The 22,881-nt window shown below is 46.0% G+C and overlaps 1 protein-coding gene across 1 annotated transcript in view; it reads right to left on the bottom strand.

Annotated features, from left to right (window-relative positions):
- Positions 1–22,881, bottom strand: part of DMBT1 (deleted in malignant brain tumors 1) — an 845,773-nt gene that overhangs the window by 552,221 nt on the left and 270,671 nt on the right. The gene's annotated exons all lie outside the window — the stretch shown is intronic.

Below are 22,881 nucleotides of genomic sequence, written 5' to 3'. Positions count from 1 at the left end.
TCCGCTACTGCTCGAACAACCAGGTCTTGAGTTGTCTCCTGAAGGCGAGGTGGTCCTGGGTCAGCCAAAGGTGGATGGGGAGGGAGTTCCATGTCTTGGCTGCCAGGTAGGAGAAGGATCTACCACCGGCGGTGGCTCTTCGGCTGCGTGGTACGGCGGCGAAGGCGAGGCTAGAAGACCATAGCTGGCGGGTGGGCGTGTAGTAGGTCAGGCGGTCGTTGAGGTACTTGGGGCCCAGGTCATGGAGAGACTTGTGTGCGTGGGTGAGGAGCCTGAACGTGATCCTCTTGTTGACAGGGAGCCAGTGCAGGTCCCTCAGGTGGCGGGAGACGTGGCTGCGTCAGGGGATGTCCAGGATGAGTCGGGCGGAGGCGTTCTGGATGCGTTGGAGTCTTTTCTGTAGCTTGGCTGTGGTTCCGGCGTAGAGGGTGTTTCCGTAGTCCAGTCGGCTGGTGACGAGGGCCTGAGTGACCGTCTTCCTGGTTTCGGTCGGGATCCATCGGAAGATCTTGCGAAGCATGCGTAGGGTGTGAAAGCATGATGAGGAGACGGCGTTGACTTGTCTGGTCATCGAGAGGGAGGAGTCCAGGATGAAGCCTAGGTTGCGTGCATGGTCTGTTGGCTTGGTAGCGGTGCCCAGGGATGGGGGCCACCAGAAGTCGTCCAAGGCGGAGGGCGATGGTCCCAGGATGAGGACTTCCATCTTGTCTGAGTTCAGTTTCAGGCGGCTGTTCTTCATCCACTCGGCGACGTCTTTCATCCCTTCGTGCAGGCTGGTTCTGGCGGTGTCGGGGTCTCTGGTGAGGGAGAGGATCAGCTGGGTGTCATCGGCATAGGAGATGATGTTGAGGTTGCGTTGGCGTGCGATGGCAGCTAGAGGTCTCATGTAGACGTTGAAGAGGGTGGGGCTGAGAGATGATCCTTGTGGAACGTCGCAGATGACTTCGGTGTCCTTGGATCGAAACCGGGGGAGGCGGACTCTCTGTGTTTACCGGCGAGGAAAGAGATGATCCACTCCAGTGCCTTCTCTTGGATGCCGATGTTGCTGAGGCGTTGAACTAGGGTGCGGTGGCAGACCATGTTGAACTCTGCAGAGAGGTCCAGGAGGATGAGTGCCGCTGTTTCCCCGTTGTCGAGCAGGGCTCGGATGTCGTCGGTGGCTGCGATGAGAGCGGTCTCGGTGCTGTGGTTGGCTCTGAAACCGGACTGCGAGGGGTCGAGGGATCCGTTCGTCTCGAGGAAGGCGGCAAGCTGTCTGTTGACGTTCTTCTCGATGACTTTGGCAGGAAAAGGGAGGAGCGAGATGGGGCGGAAGTTTTTGAGGTCGGTGGGGTCCGCTGTTGGTTTCTTCAGTAGGGCGCTGAGCTCGGCATGCTTCCAGCTCTCCGGGAAGGTGGCGGTGTTGAGGGAGGTGTTGATGACGTCCCGGATTTGGGGTGCGATGGCGGAGTGGGCCTTGTTGAAGACGTGGTGGGGGCAGGGGTTGTCCAGTCGTTCCTTCAGTGATTTCTTCTTGGTGGTGCGGATGAGCTGGTGGTGTTTGCGGGTGGCGTGTTTGAGGGCGGTCATGTTGTCAGTGGTCTGGTCGAGGAGCTAGGCTTTCTCAAGGGTGCGGCAGGTCTTTTCGGAGTCTTTGAGTTTGTCGGTGAACCAGGAGGCCTTCTTGCTTCTGGGTCTGCTGGGAGGGTTCTTCAGTGGTGCGAGGTCGTCGGCGCAGGCGGTCAGCCACTGCGTGAAGTTGCGGGCTGCTTCGTTGCGGTCTGTTGTGCTGGTGGGTGGGTTCTGGCTGAGGGAGGTGGTGAGCTGGTCGGCGGTGATCTTGCTCCAGCTTCTGTGAGGAACCTGTTGTGGGTGGTGGTGAGTTGTGGTTCTTCTGAAGCTGAAGTGGACGCAGCTGTGGTCGGTCCAGTGGAGTCCGGTGGAGTGGCTGAAGGTGATGTGCTTGCTGGATGAGAAGACGGGATCAAGCGAGTGGCCGGCGTAGTGGGTGGGAGTGTTGACCAGTTGCTTGAGTCCGAGGTTGGCGAGGTTGTCCAGCAGGGCGGTGGTGTTGCGGTCCTTGTTGTTCTACAGCTGGAAGTTGAGGTCCCCTAGGAGGATGTAGTTGGCGGAGGGGAGGGCGTGTGGGCTGATGAAGTCCGTTATGTCTTCGCTGAATTGTGTGCGTGGTCCCGGGGGTCTGTAGATGAGGGTGCCTCTGAGGGTCATCTTTGGGTCGGTGTGAATCTGGAAGTGGAGGTGCTCGGCGGCGTGAAGGTGTCATTGGAGTCCGTCGTGATGCGGATGGTGTTCTTGTGGACGATGGCGATGCCTCCTCCGGTCTGGTTGACGCGGTCCCTCCTGATGATCTTGTACCCGTCTGGGATGGCGATAGCGATGTTGGGCGCTGAGGAGGCGTTCATCCAGGTTTCCGTGAGGAAGGTGATGTCTGGTGATGTTATGTCGGGGAGGTTCCAGAGTTCCGCGGCGTGTCTGTGGACGGAGCGGGTGTTGAGCAGGATGCACTTGAGGTTGCTGCTGGTGCTTGGCTTGGCGGGTGCGGTGCAGGTTCGGAGGCAGGTGAACTTGCAGGTTCTGCAGGTGAAGGGTCCGTGAATGCGTTTCGGGGCGGCCCGGCAACAGGCGGGGTTACGGCCGGCATTGAGTGCGTAGAGGGCGGCGGCGTCGTAGGTCTGTCGGGTCGTCTTGCAGCGGTGGGGACCAGGTGTCCTGGCACTGGGCGCGGTCCAGGCACGGACGGGCGCAGACGGGCTTGCATTTGGCGCGCCTTCGGCGCACAATCGGCGCGCCCGCTGCGCACGGTCGCTCCGGGGGCGTCATAAGAGGGGAGGAGGGGAGGAGGGGTCAGCTGGGAGGCAGGAGGGAAGAATCCAATGGGTGTGGGGGGCGGGGCTGCACGGGAGGCAGCAGCGGGAGAATGGGGCTGAGGAGCCCGGCGGGCGAAGCAACTCACACGGGGGTACCAATAGATAATGGGGCAGGCAGGCACACGGGCACTCAGGCAGGGGTACAGAAAGGAGAATGGGGCAGGCAGGCACCCGGGCACTCAGGCAGGGGTACAGAAAAAGAGGAAGGGGCAGGCAGGCACACAGGGGCACTCAAACCAGGTGCAGGCAGTCCAGGCGGTGCTCGAACAGGGTAGGAGAGCGCCGATCTGGAGGGGGAGCAGGAGACAAAAAGACTGGCAGGCGGAGCAGCAGCGGTGGGGAAGTGACCTACCCGAGGGTTAGGGTCACTGTCTCTGCCGCGCTGCGGACCCCTTAAGAGGGGAGGAGGGGTCAGCTGGGAGGCGGAAGGGAAGAATCCAATGGGTGTGGGGGTGCGGGGCCGCACGGGAGGCAGCGGCAGGAGAACGGGGCTGAGCAGCCCGGCGGGCAAAGCAACTCACACGGGGGTACCAATAGATAATGGGGCAGGCAGGCACACGGGCACTCAGGCAGGGGTACAGAAAGGAGAATGGGGCAGGCAGGCACACAGGCACTCAGGCAAGGGTACAGAAAAAGAGGAAGGGGCAGGCAGGCACACAGGGGCACTCAAACCAGGCGCAGGCAAGTGCCGATCGGGAGGGGGGAGAAGGAGGCAAAAAGACTGGCAGGCGGAGCAGCAGTGGTTGGGAAGTGACCTACCCGAGGGTTAGGGTCAGTAAGTTGTAGAATGTACTACTTAGTTTAAGTAACCTAACCATCCATTTAGCAAACCACTTCATGCATGCAGTAGTGCATGTACTTCCTTTATGTCCCTTAAAAGATTTATGGATATCTTTGTATCCAAAGATTTGTTTATCTTCATTTGTTGTTTGTACATGCTGTGTTTATTTTTCCTCTCTCTACAAAACTTTCCCAAAAAACCCCATTCCCATCCAATTTTCAAACCCTAACCCTCTTCCCCCGGGATGTGCGGTTTTCATTGAGGTGTGACTAAATGACAACAATAATTCCACACACTTGCTGGGGAGGATAAGGTGCAAGCAACCTCCTCAAATCAATTTTAGGGCAGCTAGATGAATCCTAGGTTATTGTAATTCTGCTTAAAAAAACAACGATGAGTATTTTAAAATCAGTTCTGAATTTCATGCCCACCATCGATTGGATCCATCATCAACATCATCCTCCTACATATCAAGAAGACTTGTTACGCTGCTGTGTCACTGTTCTTGTTGTAGCCATAATCATCCATGCAATTTTTTTCCCCATACTTATCTTCAGCATTGCTTAGGATACAAATATACTGTTCCTTCTAATACTCCTCTCAGGCCACTCAATGCCAAATTTTTTCCTTTGTTTTTCATATGCTGCTACTGCTAGTGTGGTACCACTCCTACTACCACCACAACAATGGAATTTCTGTCCTGGATGGATTTCATGGGCAACCGTAATCGCCATTTGCCATACAGCCAGCGCTGTACCTAGCTCTATTCTCAAACACGAATCACAGGTAAGATAAGCATTTTGGGGAGGTAGAATAATGGGCTAGGACTCGGAGGAGAGACTAACAGTAGTACTAGTAAAGTATTAGTAGGCCAATTGAATTCACTAACTCTGTTAGTGGCACTTTTGTACATTTTTGGACGTTTTAGATAAATCATGCTGGTAAGTTAAGTTTGAGGAAACTAAAAGTGCAGTAACCCCCACCCACCACCCCACAAAATAATATGAACGTGTACACTATGTTGAAGCATGTAAAATAAATAATTATATATTATTTACGCTGACAAAAATAAACTAGTCCCAAAGACCCAAACCACCCCCCTCCCTAACCACAACAATTGTCCATTTCAAATGTCCTGCGAAAAGTCCCAAAGAATCCCCAACTCCTAATTCCCCCCCCCCCCCCCAACAGTCTTTAAAAAAGGGGCAAGGGACACAGTCACTTCTGGCGGTGTCCTGTGGACAGGTGGTCCCGCAGCTCTTTGCGGAGGTTCCGGAGCTGTTGCTGCTGCTTCTCCACCTTGCGCTCCAGGTAGTCCCGTCGGCAGCGTAGGCGCGCAGGTGTGCCATCCAGGCTCTGGGGGGGCAGCTGCTGGCGTTGTTGCATTTGAGCGGCGGCGGCGGGAGGCTGTGGGACCACGGCTCCGTGCTGGAGGCTGCTGGCTGGTGCACCCGGGGGCAACAGGAGGAGGATGCAGCTGTTGCCGCCTCCTCCTCTTGTTCCCGAGCCCACAGCCGGCGATATTCCGCACAAATGGCCTCCAGCTTCCGGGCCCTGGCTCGGACAGCCATCTCCTTTCGGGTGAGCTTTTTTGGACCATCTATATGAAGAAAGAAAGAAAAATACTGTAACCAATACTCTTTAACAATGACAAAAAATAATTCAACAGAAAGTTGTCTCACAGAAACACAAGCAATTTGCAAGCACAGTATAACATTTTGGCATGTATCTTTCCACAGTCTTTGTAGGCCTGTAACATTAGTGGGAGTTTCAGGAATTCTACTAGCAGCACTATGGACTCACTACATAGTCAGAGAGTCAGAGAGTGCACCAGTCTTCTTCTTTTTTTCTCTAGTCTTGCAAAAGAAATTACTTGTACGTGAACTTTTGGTTGCCGGCCTAATGCCAGCTCAGTCAGCTTGCACCCAAGAAAAACGGGAAACAACCTTTACAACGCACTACTATTACAACAAAACTTTTACAACGCAACATCCATTACAATGCATGCCATTACAACGCAACCATTACAACGCATGACACTACAAGGCATACCACTACAACGCATGTCATTACAACGCAGTCATTACAACGCATACCATTACAACGCATAGCATCCCTTACACTATCCAACACTTACCCTACTGTTGCACCCCCTGGAGTTAGAATAGTAATTTTGACCCCTACACTATCCAACGCTTACCCTACTTTTGCACCCCCTGGAGTTAGAATAGTAATTTTTACCCCTACACTATCCAAGACTTACCCTACTGTTGCACCCCCCTAGAGTTAGAATAGTAATTTTTACCCCTACACTATCCAATACTTACCTTACATGCAATGTAATGTTATGCGTTGTAATGGTATGCATTGTAAAGGTAGTATGTGATGTAATGGAATGCGTTGTAAAGGTAGTTTTTAAAAATCCGTTGTAATGGCATGCGTTGTAATGGAATGCGTTGTAATGGATGTTGGGTTGTAAAAAATGCATTGTAAAGGTATGCGTTGTAAAAGTATGCGTTGTAACGTCAAACATCCAAGAAAAACAGATGCAAGCCATAATGACGCAGACTCACATTACTTTAAGCAGTACATGCAGGTGGGGATAGGGAAGCTCTTACTTTTCTATAGGGGTGGTACTGGCCATACTCAGTTACATCAAGGGCTACTGCTCAATGTAATTTATATTTTGCACTGCCCTCCCCCGGGCCTTCGGTACTACAAAAGGAAAATGAAGATTATTAATTTCTGATCATGTATCCAGCCGATCACATTATCTTTGCTTATATGATGGATGACTTTAGGTGCTTTGTTATGATAGATTGAGTGAACAACAGCAATAGTCCACCCATAATTGACACAGCTAAAAAGAATTATTAACATAGGGATTAAGTGTGGTAACCATAATTGCCGAAGGAAGGGACTTGACTTGATATAATTGTCAACTATACAATACATACACAATATATGTGGTGCTTGCAAAGTAAACTACTGTACTGTTACTTTAGGCAAGGGAGAGTTTCTGAACAATCACAACTTCTAGTAAATGGATTTCCTCTGCTTTGCTACTCTGGCACGGACATGCTGTTCAAACAAAGTAACACTCTTCATCCACTGAGCGTCTGCTCTACATACACCTCTGCTATCTATGAGGAAGAAGATACCATCCAGGCTTCCAAAGTAAACGTCTATCATTCTTCTTAATGTCTCAACTGTACCAACTTTACTTTTTCTCAACAACCAACTAACACCCTTTTCACTTTATTTGGTAAACCACTGTCTTGACTTGCATTTGAGTTTCACCCAAATGAAATATTGCAATGCACACCACACATGCCTTTTCTGACTCACCCACACAGGCAGTCATCTTTTCTTTCTCCTCCAACCATCCTTGCTTCAAGGCAGCCATGCATCTGATTCCTTCCTATCAGCCACCTCTGCATGCATTCAAAAACACGTATCATTCTTTACAGTCATAAATGTTATGGCTCGCTCGTCCTTCCTTACACCCTTCTTTCCCTTTTAGTTCATCACATCCCTCAAGTTCATCTGATCTGACTTGGCTTTACAATAAAAGTTTCACAGCTGAGTTGAAGTCAAATAGAGGAGGCCATTGCTTACTCGAGAAATACCGCTGCTAATGCTATGGCTAAGTCAAGGGTGACTGTCCTCTCCGTGATTGGCAAAAATGTAGTTCTAAATTAGTAACTGTTCATAACAGTACAGTGTACTTCTACTAGTGTACTGTCTACTGTACTGTACATCATACACCCCTTTGCGAGCCTACTCTAAAATGTCAATAAGTAAGGAGTATAATAACTTACCACCGTCCGCCGCTGCTGAGCCATCCCATGCAGCAGCTCCTCCCGGTGGCACTTGTGTCGCTGCCGCATCCGCCCCTGGAGTGGACCCCTCCGCGCTGCTGACCCCGGCACTGGTGGTGGGAAGTGCCGCATCTGATGTTGTGACGCCTAGAAAAAACGTGTCATATTTTTAGATGCCATACACCACCCCCTATTTCGTCTAGTAATGGAAGAGAAAATGTTAATACATAAACAATTTTTAATTATTGGGACTGAAAAAAAGTCACGGTTTTGGGGAGGGTGTTAACTTATATGCTTAGCCATAACATGCTTTTTAACATGCAACATTTTTCTAATTACAGACAGAACCACCTACTCCTCATCACCACCAGGAGGACTTGAAGTACCAACAAGGTGAGGGCTCCCGAGTCCCGCACAGTTACTTCTGACTGAGGTATGTGGAAAGTCGAATTGCACCTATCATCAACAATGTCCTATTTCTCTTGTCCATACTTCTGTATGTGCAGAATAGTCCCTGAAACACTAGCGGTATGGTATGTGCTACTATCAAATCAAAAAGCCAACTACTAGCTTTTTCTTGGTGGACATTGACATTTTGTTGTTGGAAATTGTCAAAGCACTAACATTAAGAAGACTGGAATAGACAGCAAGGGCAACCCAGAGGACTGCACTCAGTGCCTCTAGACCTCTAGAGCTATTGCTGGATCAGAGTTTTGTTTAACACCGTTTGCCATCTGGGCAAGCTTAGCAACCTACACAGGCCGACTCCTAATAATAGTAAATAGTAGTAGCACAGAAAGTGATGGTAGAGAGGCAGGATAAGAATGTAGAAACAGTCTACAAGAAGATCAAAGACTATTTTGTAAAAAATTGGAGCTGTAAACGTTAGGGAAGTATAATTATATTAACAACAGAACAACTTACAGGGGCCAGCAGAAGAGCCTGCATAGGACCGTTCGAGCCCACTTTGTTCCGCCGGATTCTCCGGTGTAGTCCTCTTGCCCCTGGGAGGTGCTGATGATCATGAATTAAACACAAACATGAATGATTGTTTTTTTGAAATATTTGATTTCTTTGACCACAATCTAAAATTATCTCGGGGAAACAAATTACCAACAATTGCACTACATGTATTGATTGACCTATCTGATCTGGTAAACTAGGATAGATAGTACAGTATTGTTGGATTCGCAGACCGTCTACTTGGAAAGTTATGTAAATCACTAACTAAACCAACAACAAAAAGGATCTACTACGTCTGCCAGCACTCAGCAGCACGCGACGTGACAGACACAGTCCGTCATCATGATTGCAGACCACTAAAAAATTTCCTACTACTAAATAACAAGTCATAATATACTCAACCTATCAATCCACCACTATCTCTTCTTAGTGCCAGCAGGAGTACAAAGGAAGGACTAGACTTGAGTCTCTAGTCTCTCTAGCATTACGCAGTTCTGCTCAAATGAGCACAAAGTTGCAAACAAGTAAGCATAGTAGCAACGCCACTGAGCAGGTGAGCACCTGCAATCACAGAAGCTATTTAAACATTAATTTACCTGCCATGTAATAGATTCGGCAGCATTCTTGCTCTTCTGGAAAAACATATATTAGCAATATAACACAGAGCAGAAGAAAACAAAGTAGTTATTCAACAGTTACTCACCAAGGCCAGGGATCTCCACGCCTAGCAGGTGGAGCAGGTCCTGATCCTGGTCAAGGACGTCTGCCCACTGGTGCGTCGATTGGTCATAGGTGCTCCGGACCCCCGACTCCCTATGCATGGCCGGGCACACCTTATCCCACAGCTGGCGATGCTCCCGGAGGCCATACCCTGAACCTGGCCTGCGTCTTCAGGAGGTGGCGCTGAACATAAAATATAAGTGCGGCCGTCTCCACCTCGCTGAAAATCTCCCTGGCCACTTCATCCTCCCCCTTATTCGCCCCTAAGAGAGCCGGCTACGGGGTGCGGGACCCTTCCCCTTGCTCTTCCCGGCTCCCTTTGCCATGGTCCTGGACAGGAAAGTTAAATAAAAAATAGGAAATAATAGGGAAAAAGTAAATAAAAGAATAGAGTTAAAAAAAGTAGTTTAAAGTAACCAAAAGTAGAAAAAAACACAAAATATAGATGTAGAAAAAGGGAGGGATAGATAATGAGTAAAAAAGATTAAAAAAAAGTTCAAAGAAACAAAGATTGCAAAACTTAGGAGAGGATTGAAAAAGCATGCCCAGAACCATAGCAAGGAATGAAAAACAAGATGGTCGCGCCCATTGAGGACCGCGTGGGTAAGTTCGCGCGAAATTTCGCCTGCGAGCACGCTAAAACGCACGCGACCACGTAATCGTGCACCGCACACAACGCGAGCATGCAACTAGAGCCCGGAAACAGAAATACGCGACACAAACAAGATGGGCGCGCCCATGTACAACCGCATGGGTAACTTCGTGGTTGGTGCGCTGCAAGATGCCCGCGAACACGCAAAGCGCCCCGAAAAAAAATAAAAAAATCCGCAAATTCGCACAAATTCACGGATTATGCGGAACGCAAATTCGCTTTCGCACGGATTCACGTACAGCAAATTCTCTAATTTCGCCCATACTTACTGATAGGCAACGGTCACTGTCTTGACAATGGTCCACTAATCCCTTGATGGCAAAGGCTATATTTCCTGTAACCATGAGTTGTAATTGATATTTGCTTCTTCTTCAGATAATGCATTTTGTTGATAATGCTTTAGTATTGCCACAAAATCACGCTGATTCTGATTGTCTTTTTAAGGTTTGGCCTGTCCTTTATCACTTTGTAAATCGATTTTCAGAGATCTATGTGCCAGGGAAAGAAATAGCTGGATTTTAAGCTGTACATTCATAGCAAGAATGCATATTATGGAATTAAGATACATATGCTGTCTGAGGGTAGTACTGGATATTTCTATAACTTTGGGGAATACACTGGTAGGGGTTCCAGTATTGACCCCCCTGGTTGTCTCTCCGCTTTTAGAGTTACAGAGAAAATTGTATGGGAACTTCGCAGAGGAATTTTTAACAGTAGTCATCATTTATATATAGATAACTTTTAGACTGGTGTGCCATTGTTCAGGGAATTGTTCAAAGTGGACACTGTTGCTTGTGGCACAATCCGCTCTACCCAAAAGAGCTAGTTTGAAAAAAACGTGAGAAGACACAGTTTTGTGTCTTGCACAGTGATGAACCTCAAGCTGTGTTGGCATGGTGTGAGTTTTGTAGGTTGTGGAAATCTGAAAGCCATCCATCTTTTTCCGAGTGCCTAAAGAATGTTATACAAACAAGTGAATCTGATATGGCCTGTGATCAAGGAAGTAGAGATAAGATCTGGACTTCACTGATTGATTGGAGAGAGAAGACAAGTGGGTCCAATGATTAAGCCAAATATGTTGTCGGTCCTGGTTTCTCCAGAAACTCACCTATGGTCCTCGAGGGGAAAGGAGATGGGAATGGAAACAGCATTCCTCTTAAGGGGTACACCTTCCTCTCTCTAATGATCTTCACACTCAGTATAGATGGATAGGAAGAGTCCCAACAAGAGAGTTGGCAAAATGAGGACAAAAAAAAAGAATCATGACTGACTTCTGGAGCTACTTGAACAAAGAATGGTGTTCTTGAGTAATTTTGTCAAAGGGGTCACCTCTTTTCTTAATAATAGTTCTCAATGAATCAAACTGGGGAGCTCATAATGCAAGACATATCTAGTGATAAAATATCCATTATATCTCAAACACTCTTCAACCTATGCATGAAACCATTGACTAGGACCCAGGAACTGGTGAACATTGGTACCACATGTAAGCAAACGACATGCAACTCTACTGAAAAAAATCCACCCAGTAAGCTATCACTTGAGTAAAGGGCATTCTGGTGAAAACCCAAACTTGGCTATCATGGAACTACCTCAAATTGAATGCCATGAAAATAGAAATCCTGCTCCTCTTGCCATCCCCTGCCCCTGCCAGTACATGAATGGGTGACACACAAAGGGCCAGATTCTGAGTTTCAGCAGTACAGGAGTAGTTGGTTCACTACTGCCATGCTTCCGCACTGCCAATACTCACCGCCGCCTGCCTGTCAGATTACGACTTAAAAGTGGTCTGGCAGCGTGGTGGTCCCATGGCAGTGCCTCTTTCAAAGGTGGCGGTGCCTTTGAAAAAGGTACTGCAGTAGGATTGCACACCAAGGTTCCTGCATGGCATGGACTTCAAAGTCTATGAGGTGCAGGAACTGGTGTGCATGCACACAAGGGGGCACCTGGTATGCCCCTCTGTGTGCATCCATATGCGGAAGAGGCACAGGGAGCCCTGTAGGACCCCCTTTGTTCCCTCAGTGCCACGGTGTACATGGAGTAAGAGCCTCCATTACACCGCTAGTTGAGAGGAAACTCATAATATGCTTGGCGGGACCACGGCGGCTCTGCCATATATATTGCGGCATCCTGATGTCTGCACCACTACCAGGGAACAGAGGTTCCCTGGTGGTGTCAGTGGACACAGGACTATCCGACCACTCCACTCAGAATGGGACGTCAGATCGCCATTGCTGGGTGGCTGCCGTCACACCCCCACGACTCTGGCAGACCTCGGATAGACAGACTCATAATCAAGGCCTTAGATGCCATCTACGTACTGCATATCCACTAAGGTCAAAACAGTAACTTGGGGTATAGTCAGGCTTACCTGCACTATAATTGTCATCCATCCGCATTTGGCGGGACTTAGTTAGTGGGGTCCCTGTTTGTGGCGCTCCGACCGCCATCTTGGGTGGGTGTTTGAGGCTTGGGCCACTTTCAGGCACCATATTGGTCGGGTCTAGAGGCTCTAGTAGCCGGAACCCCGCATGGCATAATACCATAAATAGGAATGGGCGAGCAGGCGCGCAGCGTGTGCGTGCAGCGGACGCGCCGTAGGCGTGCCGGAGGTGCGCCAGAGGTAAGCCCGTTTGCGCCCGTTCGCGTCCCGATTGCTCCCGGTGCGTCCGTCACGGCCTCTCCTCAGTCGGTACACCCTCGAGAGGAATTGTGTGCCTCGCCGAGCCGTATTGATTTAGGTAAGCAGCGTATGTTGCCTCCATCTTCTCATACGACCCTCTCCTGCGGTCTGCTGAATGTTCGTTCTCTCGTTAAGCAATATGCTGAGATTTTCCGTTTAATAGAATCCTCAAATGTAGATATACTATTTGTAACTGAGACCTGGACCAAAGTGGACTGCGGGGTGGAGCTTGGCTGGGCCTGCCCACCGGGTTACCTCATAAGACACACTCCTCGAGCTTCTGGTAGAGGTGGTGGAGTTGGATACATCTTTAGAGACTCCCTCTCCCTCTCGCAGCTTGTGGTAAAAGAGGTGTTGGGGTTTGAGCTCATGGGTTTCTCTATGACGGCCCAGGGTGGTACTCTGGTAGCAGGTCTTCTCTGCTATAGACCGCCTTCTTTGACTACTTCGGCCTTCCAGTCACTGGTCGATTTGATCTATGACCTCTCAAACTCCCATGCTAGATTTATAGTGTCGGGCGACTTCAACCTCTGGCCCTCTGGCCCTCAAGATTTGGCCTATAGAGAACTCTGCCAAGCGTGTAGCAATATACAACTTGTGCAGCTTGTGCTGTCACCCACTCACGCTAAGGGGCACACTTTGGATTTAGTATTTGCTGACAAGGAGCTGGTTGCAGTTAATGAGGTCGTGGATCAATCCTGGACCGATCATGCATTGATTCTCATGTCTATCTCTCTGACTGGAGATCCGTTAAGTATAAATGGCCCGGGCGGGACCAAGTTTAGTAGGCAATGGTCTCGTTTACTAAGGGAATGGCGCCTACCTACACTACTGCCTAGAGCCTTTACTGTGGAGGACAGTGTGGATAAAAGCTATGCCGCCTTTTGCCAGCAAATTTTGACATCATTAGATGAACTTGCCCCTTACGGAGGGTGAGGGATAAACCTAGGAGAGCCAATGCCTGGTTTACCAACGATCTTGGACAGCAGAAACTCCGCTGTAAACAGGCGGAGCGTGTCTGGAGGAGAGGATACAGGGAGTCCGATTGGGCAGCGTATAAAGAGGCCTTGCAGGAATACAAAGCCCAGTTAAGGAGGGCCAAAGCACAGTTTCTGGAAGACACCTTGGCTAAGGCTTCCAACAAGTTGCAGACCCTTTTTAAGCTAGTTAATAATCAAGCTAACCCGACCTGTGCAGTACCAGCTATCCCGGCCTCTCAGGAACTGTGTGATTACCTGGCCTCCGCGTTTGAGGAGAAAATCAGGACAATTTTGAATGGACTCCTGGTTCCTGGTCAGTCCGCGTCGACATTGCCTTGCCCCTCAGAACTCCCCCACATCTGGGCTCTGAGTGGGACGACGACAAGGAAGAGCTTCCTCAGCTGTCCTGTTTTCCTATCCCCTCCTTGGAGGAATTTTGCGTTCTGGCCAATAGCGTCTCCTCAGGTTCACCACTTGATCCAATGCCACATAAGACCTGGAAGTCATTCAAAGCCGAGCTGTTTCCCCCGCTCCACACCACCTGCTGTCAGTCATTGGCTACAGCGTCAGTCCCAGACAGTTGGAAGTTGGCAATAGTAACACTTTTGCTAAAAAAGGCTTCTCTGGACCCCCTATGCCCAGCCAATTATAGGCCCATATCGCTTTTACCATTCGCGATAAAAATCATAGAGAAGTTGGTCACAAGAGTCTTATCCAACTTCCTGGAAACCAACTCTTGTCTGGATGTAGCCCAATTTGGCTTTAGGCCGGCCCATGGCACTGAGACCGCTTTGGATGATCTACGAACGCGTGTCGACAGGGGTAAGTCAGCATTTTTAGTGCTGCTCGACATGTCGGCCGCGTTCATCACGGTGGACCATAGGGTCCTACTGGGCCGCCTTCGGAGTGCGGGAGTAACTGGCCTGGCATTAAGCTGGTTAACATCTTATCTCTGCAATAGACAGCAAGCTGTGGCGTTACCACCATTTCGATCAGCCACGCGTCAGGTGAATCAGGGTGTCCCCCAGGGGTCAGCGATCAGTCCGATCCTTTTTAATTTATATCTTCGACCCCTAGTAAGTCTGATAAAGTCATTCGGCATATCAGTCATCAATTACGCCGATGACACTCAACTGATTTTTTCATTTGAGGGTAAAGAGACAGTGTCGAGGGACCCCTTCCACCGTTGCATGTCGGCAGCAGCAGAATGGCTGCGAGTTAACTCGCTTCAATTTAACAGGTCAAAAACTGAAGTTCTCCACTGTTCCCCAGATCGACTCCCCCGCCCGTTGCCGGATGACTTCTGGCCAACCTCCACCTTGGGCACGGTGACTGCCGCAGAATCAGCTCACAACTTAGGGATTCTGTTTGAGCCTAAGTCTGCAGCTCGACGCCTCTGTTAACAGGACTGTGGCAACTTGTATGGGCTTGCTTCGAGCCCTATGAAAAATCTTGCCGTTACTTCCCTTGGGAGCCAGAGCAGAAGTGGTGCGCAGTTCCATTCTCAGTAGGTTAGACTACTGCAACTCACTGCTTCTGGGAGCTCCTAAGACTCTGATTCTTAAGCTGCAGAGGATTCAAAATATGGCAGCCAAATTGGCTTTATCTCGCCCACGTTCTGCATCTTCATCTGCAGCACTAGCTGATCTCCACTGGCTACCTGTCCAGCAGCGGATTGCCTTTAAGGCCTTATGCCTTGTTTTTAGGGCTCTGCACGGACTGGGACCAATGCTGCTCCAAAATCTCTTCTCCTGGTATCAAGCTGCCAGACCTTTGAGATTATCCTCAGCGTTCCTGGTGATGGTTCCCAGGATTAACAGAGTGAGGATGGGTGGTTGTGCCTTCAGCTTCACGGCCGCCACGTTATGGAACACCCTACCTCTGGCGCTGAGGAGCAGGCAAGATATGACTTCTTTCAAGAGGGATCTCAGACCTACCTCTTTCCAAGAGCAATGTAGTGTATTTCATCTGATGGAATGATATGGTCTCAGCGCCAGGATACCCTTTGGGTGACAGTTGCGCTCCTTAGCTGGAGCATCTGTGCGCCAAATAAAAACGCATAACATAACATAACATAACATAACTTAACAAGTACCTATACATTACATTACATTACAATAAAATCTCTTGGGATCACACTAGACACAAACCTTGACATGCAGGCACACAACAGCACAACCCAATCGCAGTGCCTATCACCAACTCAGCCTACTTAAGAAACTAAAGCCTTTCTTGCCATCACAAGACTTCAAACTCACAATTCTATCCCTGGTTGTGTCCACACTAGACTACGGGAGTGCAACTCTAACAGGCCTGCAAAAATCACACACAGCGCTAATAAGGGCAATCTTAAATACCATATTGAGGTTATTAACTGGACCAATGCGTCTCAAACATATCACACCATCTCTGAAGTCACTCCAGTGCCTCAAACTAGAAGAGTGGACACCAAACCCTGCATGTTAAAACACCTAGCTATCTAACAGATAAACTCAAGTTTTCAGGAGGAAGCCGCTCATTAAAGATTGCTAACAGCCTACTGCTAGAAACTCCCAGATTCAAGTAAGACCTACACATTCACCTTCTATGGATTTGCAACAAGAATATGGAACTCACTTCCATCTTAGATTAGTTCTAATCCCTCAATCCACGCATTCAGGAAAGAAGTCTGTCAATTTCTACTTACTCATAAAATACGTTTGTGGTCCTGAGGCTTTCCACCCACAGGACGGCACCCTAAGGAAACAATACCACTCCAGTAGACATGCATCAACATGACGCAATGAACTTTAGACATTGATGCTGGTTTCCTGTGTAGAGTACTTTAAATTACATGGAACAGGCTCAATTGCAAAGCCTGGGATCGAATTACATGAACCAAGATCTAATGTTTATGTACAACACTCTAATAACAAAGGGATTTATTTCTCTTCATTAAAAATGTCTAAATATAAATAAATAAATACAACATATGACTAAGCCATTTGTGTCTGAACCCATTCCACAAAGTGTCAAAGATAAGTGCATGCAGGAAGAGGTGGAGGAAGGGGATTGCATATACCTCCAGGTCTTTTTCACCTACAGAGGAAATATACCCCCATTATAGAGTGTTAGACTTTAGTATATTTAGCTTATGCGTGGGCCTCAAACGATTTCAGAGCTTTGTGTGGGAGTAGCGATGTACCATTCCCATCATAAGCCATTGGTGAAAATTGTAACTACAGAAGGTACTGTAAACACCTCTGCAAGGTAAGCACTGTTGTCTATGTGCTTGCAAGACTATCAGTACAAAATGGTGTACCTCCCAGGCAAAGCAAACTAGGTTTCCGATTTTTTGTCAAGGATACCAAATGATATTGAAGAGTGTGAAGATGAAGGTGGAATGAATTTCAGGTGGCACTGGTGCAAGATAGTGGTAAACTGCTGTCAGAAGTGAAGAGTGGATTGAGGAGTGCCAGAGCGATAAGACGTCACAGTCGTCAACACTAATTTGAGTGGGGGGTAGGTCAAAGAAGGATAATTTGAGTCAGTCCAGTAAGCCTTTTTTAGAGATAAGATCAGAGCTCACTTTGGAAAATGATACAATTTTAGGAGGACAATGAGTAGTTCCACCAGCGACTTTGCGTGAATTTGTCATTTGTTTGGGAAATGAAGGGCATTCTGGAGTCACTCAGACCTAGTCTGTTGTAAAGAAGCAGTTTTGGTGGCAGGTATGGACTTAGAGGTGGAGAATGCCCAAAATAAATATTAGAAAACAAAACTAACCATGAAGGCCTCCCATGAGTGATTGTTTGATTTCACACTTTCCCTGGGAGTTGGTGGCTATTGACATCATAGGGCCTTTTGGAGATCCACAGAAGTATATTTTGGCTCTAATTCATTTATTCTCTTGGTGGTCAATGGTAAAAATAGTTTATAGGGCTGATACTGATGCAGTGTTGGAATTTCTAGTTCAACTATTCCTGCAAATAATGTGAGTGATAATCGTGTACAATTTGTTTCACAAAAGGCAAAATGGTATTTTGAGCATATTGGTGTTAAGTATAAAACCACATCACTGTAAAATCCCGCTGCAAATGGAATGTTGAAAAGGTTCAACTGAGAATCAAGGATGTTATACAATTGACAATGGCGAGTTAGCAGGAGTTTTGCTAGACTCAAGTAGGTGAGATGATTAGGGCTTATAGAGTCACTAGTGGCGAGACTGCAGGAGTATCACCTTTTGTCATGATGAGAAGTAGAAATCCCAGACCAAATTTACACCTGTGTGGTTAGTTCTTGTTGGTTTGGAACAGTAGTCAATTGAAGAAGTACATGAAAGAATGAAGCAAGGTCACAAAAAGAGTAAAGAGTACAGTGACACAAGGAGAGGATCTAAACCAGCAAGTTTAAAAGTGGGTGGAATGGGTTTGAATTAGGAGCCTGGATTTCTGGATTAGAGGGAAACACATCTCTATGAACCAACGGAAGATGTGGAGATTTTATGCAATTTAGTAAGGTTGAGTAATTAAAAAGTGTGGCACATGAATAGAGTGGCAGTAGGTTTCAGTGACATATGGGAATGCAATCATGCTTACTCACACAAGTCCAACTCAGATTTGTGGGGTGATGAGGTGGTAACAAATACCAACACAAATGAATGAATGGATTTAAAGTGTTTGAAAACTCAAGAGGATTGTGTGGAGCCAAGGATGGAGTTGATTGAAGAAAGGGGGTCTGTTGAGGAAAGTGAGGAATTGGAGATGTGAAGGAGAAGATAATGTCAAGGTGATATATGATAGTGGGAAGTCATTGGCACTGGATCGTGAATGTGTGAAGGAGAAAAGAGTCAGGAAACCACCTAGATGGTTAGACGACTATGTATGCAGCAATACGTAGCTATGTGAAATATTGTACTCATTTTATTTTAATGCACAGTTTTAGTATTCGTTTTTTATTTTTGTTTTTATTTAGTTGGGGCATGGTTTAGCTAATTCATGTTTTGATAAGAGGAGGGTGTTGGGGGTTAGCTAATTCATGCTTCTAAACATGGAGATGCTTTGTGGGATTATAGTATGACATCAGGCTACAGGTGTGGAACCTGAAGTCTTGGTGGTGTATGGGGAAGTTGAGAAGCTTAAAGAACACCACATAACAATTCATAACGGTGCACAAACCAGTAACCTTTCTTGACACTTGTTGATGTTATGCTTGTATTTTACTTTGTACAGTACCCTGCTGCCTTCTGGCTAAATTCAAGCCATAGAAATACCACATACATACATACATATATATAAATATGTACATACATACATACATATATAAATTCAAGAACATTAAAACACAACAGTATTTTTGTCAGTCTTCAATATTACAATATTTTGTTTTAGGAATCTCATAACATAGAGCATTACTTGCAAACGGTGAGAATAGCATTACAAAAAGTACGATCACATTTCACATCAGACTGTTGTTACCTGCTCGTGTAAATGTCACAGTTGGTTGTGTTACTGTAGTTAATGTAATGTCCCCTGCAATAGAAACACAACATAATGATTGTTTGCCTAATGAAGAAAATAAAACACATTTTCCAAAATAGTTTGCCTATTGTACTTTCTCATATTCTTCATACATGGAGACGTCTTCAAGTGTATCAGCAGTGCAAAGGGGATTCTTTCCAATTTTAGAGAGCAAAAACTACGTTCAAACTAATAACCTAGTTCCCAAGCATTAGAGTGGGGCGTCAACTTGGTGCATCATTAACGTATGAGGCAATATTTCTCTCTAATTTGCATTTTGCTGTATTTTGTCTCTAGTGGATAGAACTGTTTTATAAAGGTGGATCTTGCCATCCCAGGTAGGACTACCAGTTAATACCACAAATTAAAGACAATAAGAAATAGAGCAATGAAGAAGTGAAGAAATTCATGGACAAACGTAACCTATTATGGAATTCAAATAATATGAGATTTAAAATAATGTTTAGATATGTTTCCCTCCAAAATTAGATTATAATATGTTCATATATGTTTCCCCCCAACACTCTTGAAGTATTTGTTTAAGCAAGAAGCATCAGTAGTAGTTGGAAGAGGCCAGTTGTGATGTTCTGCCTAACTCCTCTCAGGAGAGTGAAAGGACAACAAACAACTTCAAAACAAATATGTGAGGGTTAAGTGGAAGGGAAAGAAAGGTGGAAACTCAACACATATAGAAAGTTGTTTAAGAACCCTCACTCACCAACCTAGTGGTGACATGCTTCATCACTGGGTTCCCACTGGAAAGACCTAATGTCTTTCCAGTGTGCTACAACGCCTGTTGACATTGGAGCTGGTTCTTGTGTGTGTTGAGGTGGTGAGAAAAAGCCAAATTGTGCTAAGTGAGTGCAATAAGGTGTAAAATATAAAAAGTGCGAAGTTGTGACTGTCAACTACTTTATTATTAGTCCAACCAGCACTGATTAAAAACAGATATAAGTGGACTTAAAGGTTTAGTCTCATCTATTAGAGACCCCTAGTCCACAGTGAATACAAAATGAATTTGGTCGACATGTTTCTGCTTTTAGGAGCCCGAGTAGCTCAGCTTTCTTCAGGACCAGTTAGTGTGATCCTCCGGTGGTATACACGCTCTAAGGTGCACCCTGCCATGAGGATATTAGTGTTAAAAAGAAGAGAACCTCTTTTTCTATTATACTCACGGCCCAAAGCCGTTCAGACCCAATCAGCAATTTGCTAGGGTCAGGTACCTGTAAGGAGAAATGTTTTCAAATCAGAAAAAACACCAGATAATGCCGGTCAATCCCTTCACCAAAACATCCACCCCTATGGTGAAAGTCAAGGAAATGGTGTGTAAGTACTCAGTAGAGTGAGCAATTCCTGCTACTAGTATTGTAAATAACAGGTGACATGGTCTACCAACATAAACGATTAATATGTGGTAGATATATGTATTTTATTCTGCCACTAAGTTTCAATGGCAAAATGTGATATCCAGCGGTTTTATTTTAATAAAACGTGGATATAATACTACTAACAACAAGCTGAAGATGCACTCAAAAAATGGAAATAAAAATGGAGTCTCAAAAGGGGCTCCATGGGGGGATTGAATTAGCAATTGGGCTTTCCTATCTTCCATTTGTTAACTCACAAGAGGAAGGCGATTTTCATTCCGCATGGGCTGACGCGGTAGGGTTTTTTTTTCACGTCGCATATCTGAAACAAAATCAGAAATGCGAACAGTCTTAGAAATTTGTGTTCAGATACCACAATATCTAGCTGGAAGGTGAACCGGAAAGTCAATTGTTAGTCCCTTGTGGACTTTCCTTTTCGTTTCAGATATGCGACGTGAAAAAAAAACCCTACTGCGCCAGCCCATGCAGAATGAAAATCGCCTTCCTCTTGTGAGTTAGCAATTGGGCTTTCCTATCTTCCATTTGTTAATTCAATCCCCCTATGGAGCCCCTTTTGAGACTCCATTTTTATTTCCATTTTTTGAGTGCATCTTCAGCTTGTTGTTAGTAGTATTATATCCACGTTTTATTAAAATAAAACCGCTGGATATCACATTTTGCCATTGAAACTTAGTGGCAGAATAAAATACATATATCTACCACATATTAATCGTTTATGATGGTAGACCATGTCACCTGTTATTTACAATACTAGTAGCAGGAAGTGCGCACTCTACTGAGTACTTGCACACCATTTCCTTGACTTTCACCATAGGGGTGGATGTTTTGGTGAAGGGATTGACCGGCATTATCTGGTATCACACTGTAATCATTGTAAATGTTTTTTCTGACTTTGAAAACATTTCTCCTTACAGGTACCTGACCCTAGCAAATTGCTGATTGGGTCTGAATGGCTTTGGGCCATGAGTATAATAGAAAAAAAATGTTCTCTTCTTTTTAACACTAATATCCTCACGGCAGGGTGCACCTTAGGGCGTGTATACCACCGGAGGATCACACTAACTGGTCCTGAAGAAAGCTGAGCGACTCGGGCTCCTAAAAGCAGAAACATGTCGACCAAATTCGTTTTGTATTCACTGTGGACTAGGGGTCTCTAATAGATGAGACTAAACCTTTAAGTCCACTTATATCTGTTTTTAATCATTGCTGGTTGGACTATTAATAAAGTAGTTGACAGTCACGACTTCGCACTTTTTATATTTTACACCTTATTGCACTCACTTAGCACAATTTGGCTTTTTCTCACCACCTCAACACACACAAGAACCAGCTCCAATGTAAACAGGCATTGTAGCACACTGGAAAGACATTAGGTCTTTCCAGTGGGAACCCAGTGATGAAGCATGTCACCACTAGGTTGGTGAGTGAGGGTTCTTAAACAACTTTCTATATGTGTTGAGTTTCCACCTTTCTTTCCCTTCCACTTAACCCTCACATATTTGTTTTGAGGTTGTTTGTTGTCCTTTCACTCTTCTGTTGTTTAATAATAATCTAGTAGGGGTAAGATAGTGAATAGTCATACCCCTACTCTCCTGTTGATTGTTTGTAACTCCTCTCAGGCCCTGATCACTTGTGAGACACTACATTCCAATGTTCCTGAAACAGCAAATATAAAGATTCTAAGTTTCATGGTATTACCACAGGCCTACGCTGTTTCCTAAGTTACATTTTGTCAGTCAAGTCACAGCTGTTTATTGGGGAAAATGTCAGGGAAATGACAATACATGTAGAATTTGGTTTTCGTTAAATTCTGCACGTTATGCATAATTACCTAGTTTAAGGTAAAAATGTCATCCTTAGGCATTGGCCATATGTGATAAATACATCACCCCTTCCACCCCAATTATGTATGATTGGGGCATTTATACAGGTTAAAAAATAAAAGTAATGTTCTTACTTTACTCCAGGATATTCAATTACTGCTGTACTTTAGCAATATCACCACCCGCTCGCTCCCTTACTGTGTAGGGGATAATCATTTCACCTTGTGCAGAATAAACCTTATTCTGTTCACTTCCACTGCCACAGTGTGAGAGACACTGGTTCCCTCGCTTTTTTCTGCAATATTTAAACACAAGAGTACCTTCTTGTTTAAGCATTAGGCAGTGGAAGTTCCTATTTCAATTCAGGCTACCCTTTACCACTGTCACAGCCACAAAACATTTTCATAGCATGACTTTTCCTGGATTGGTGCTACAGCTTTAAAAAACTTCTATATGGTGGAGTACAACAAACCAGACATATGACCTAAATTGCCTAACATGAATTTCCAAGTGACCCAATTCACCCACTCATTGACATACTAACAGTTAGTCATTTACCATATATTTCATTTCATATTGAATTGATAAAATGCAATTTACATTTCAACAATGCATCAAACAACCAACAATGCATTCACCCAAAGTCCATTCTACTCCACTCTTCTTCCTTATTTATTGATATAAAAAGACGTGTTTCCTTTATTT

This window comes from Lissotriton vulgaris, chromosome 5 (assembly GCF_964263255.1).
Source record: "Lissotriton vulgaris chromosome 5, aLisVul1.2, whole genome shotgun sequence".
Classification (NCBI taxonomy): Eukaryota; Metazoa; Chordata; class Amphibia; order Caudata; family Salamandridae; genus Lissotriton; species Lissotriton vulgaris.
The sequence above is the reverse complement of the archived record's forward strand: the minus strand, read 5'-3'. Positions and strand labels throughout refer to the sequence as shown.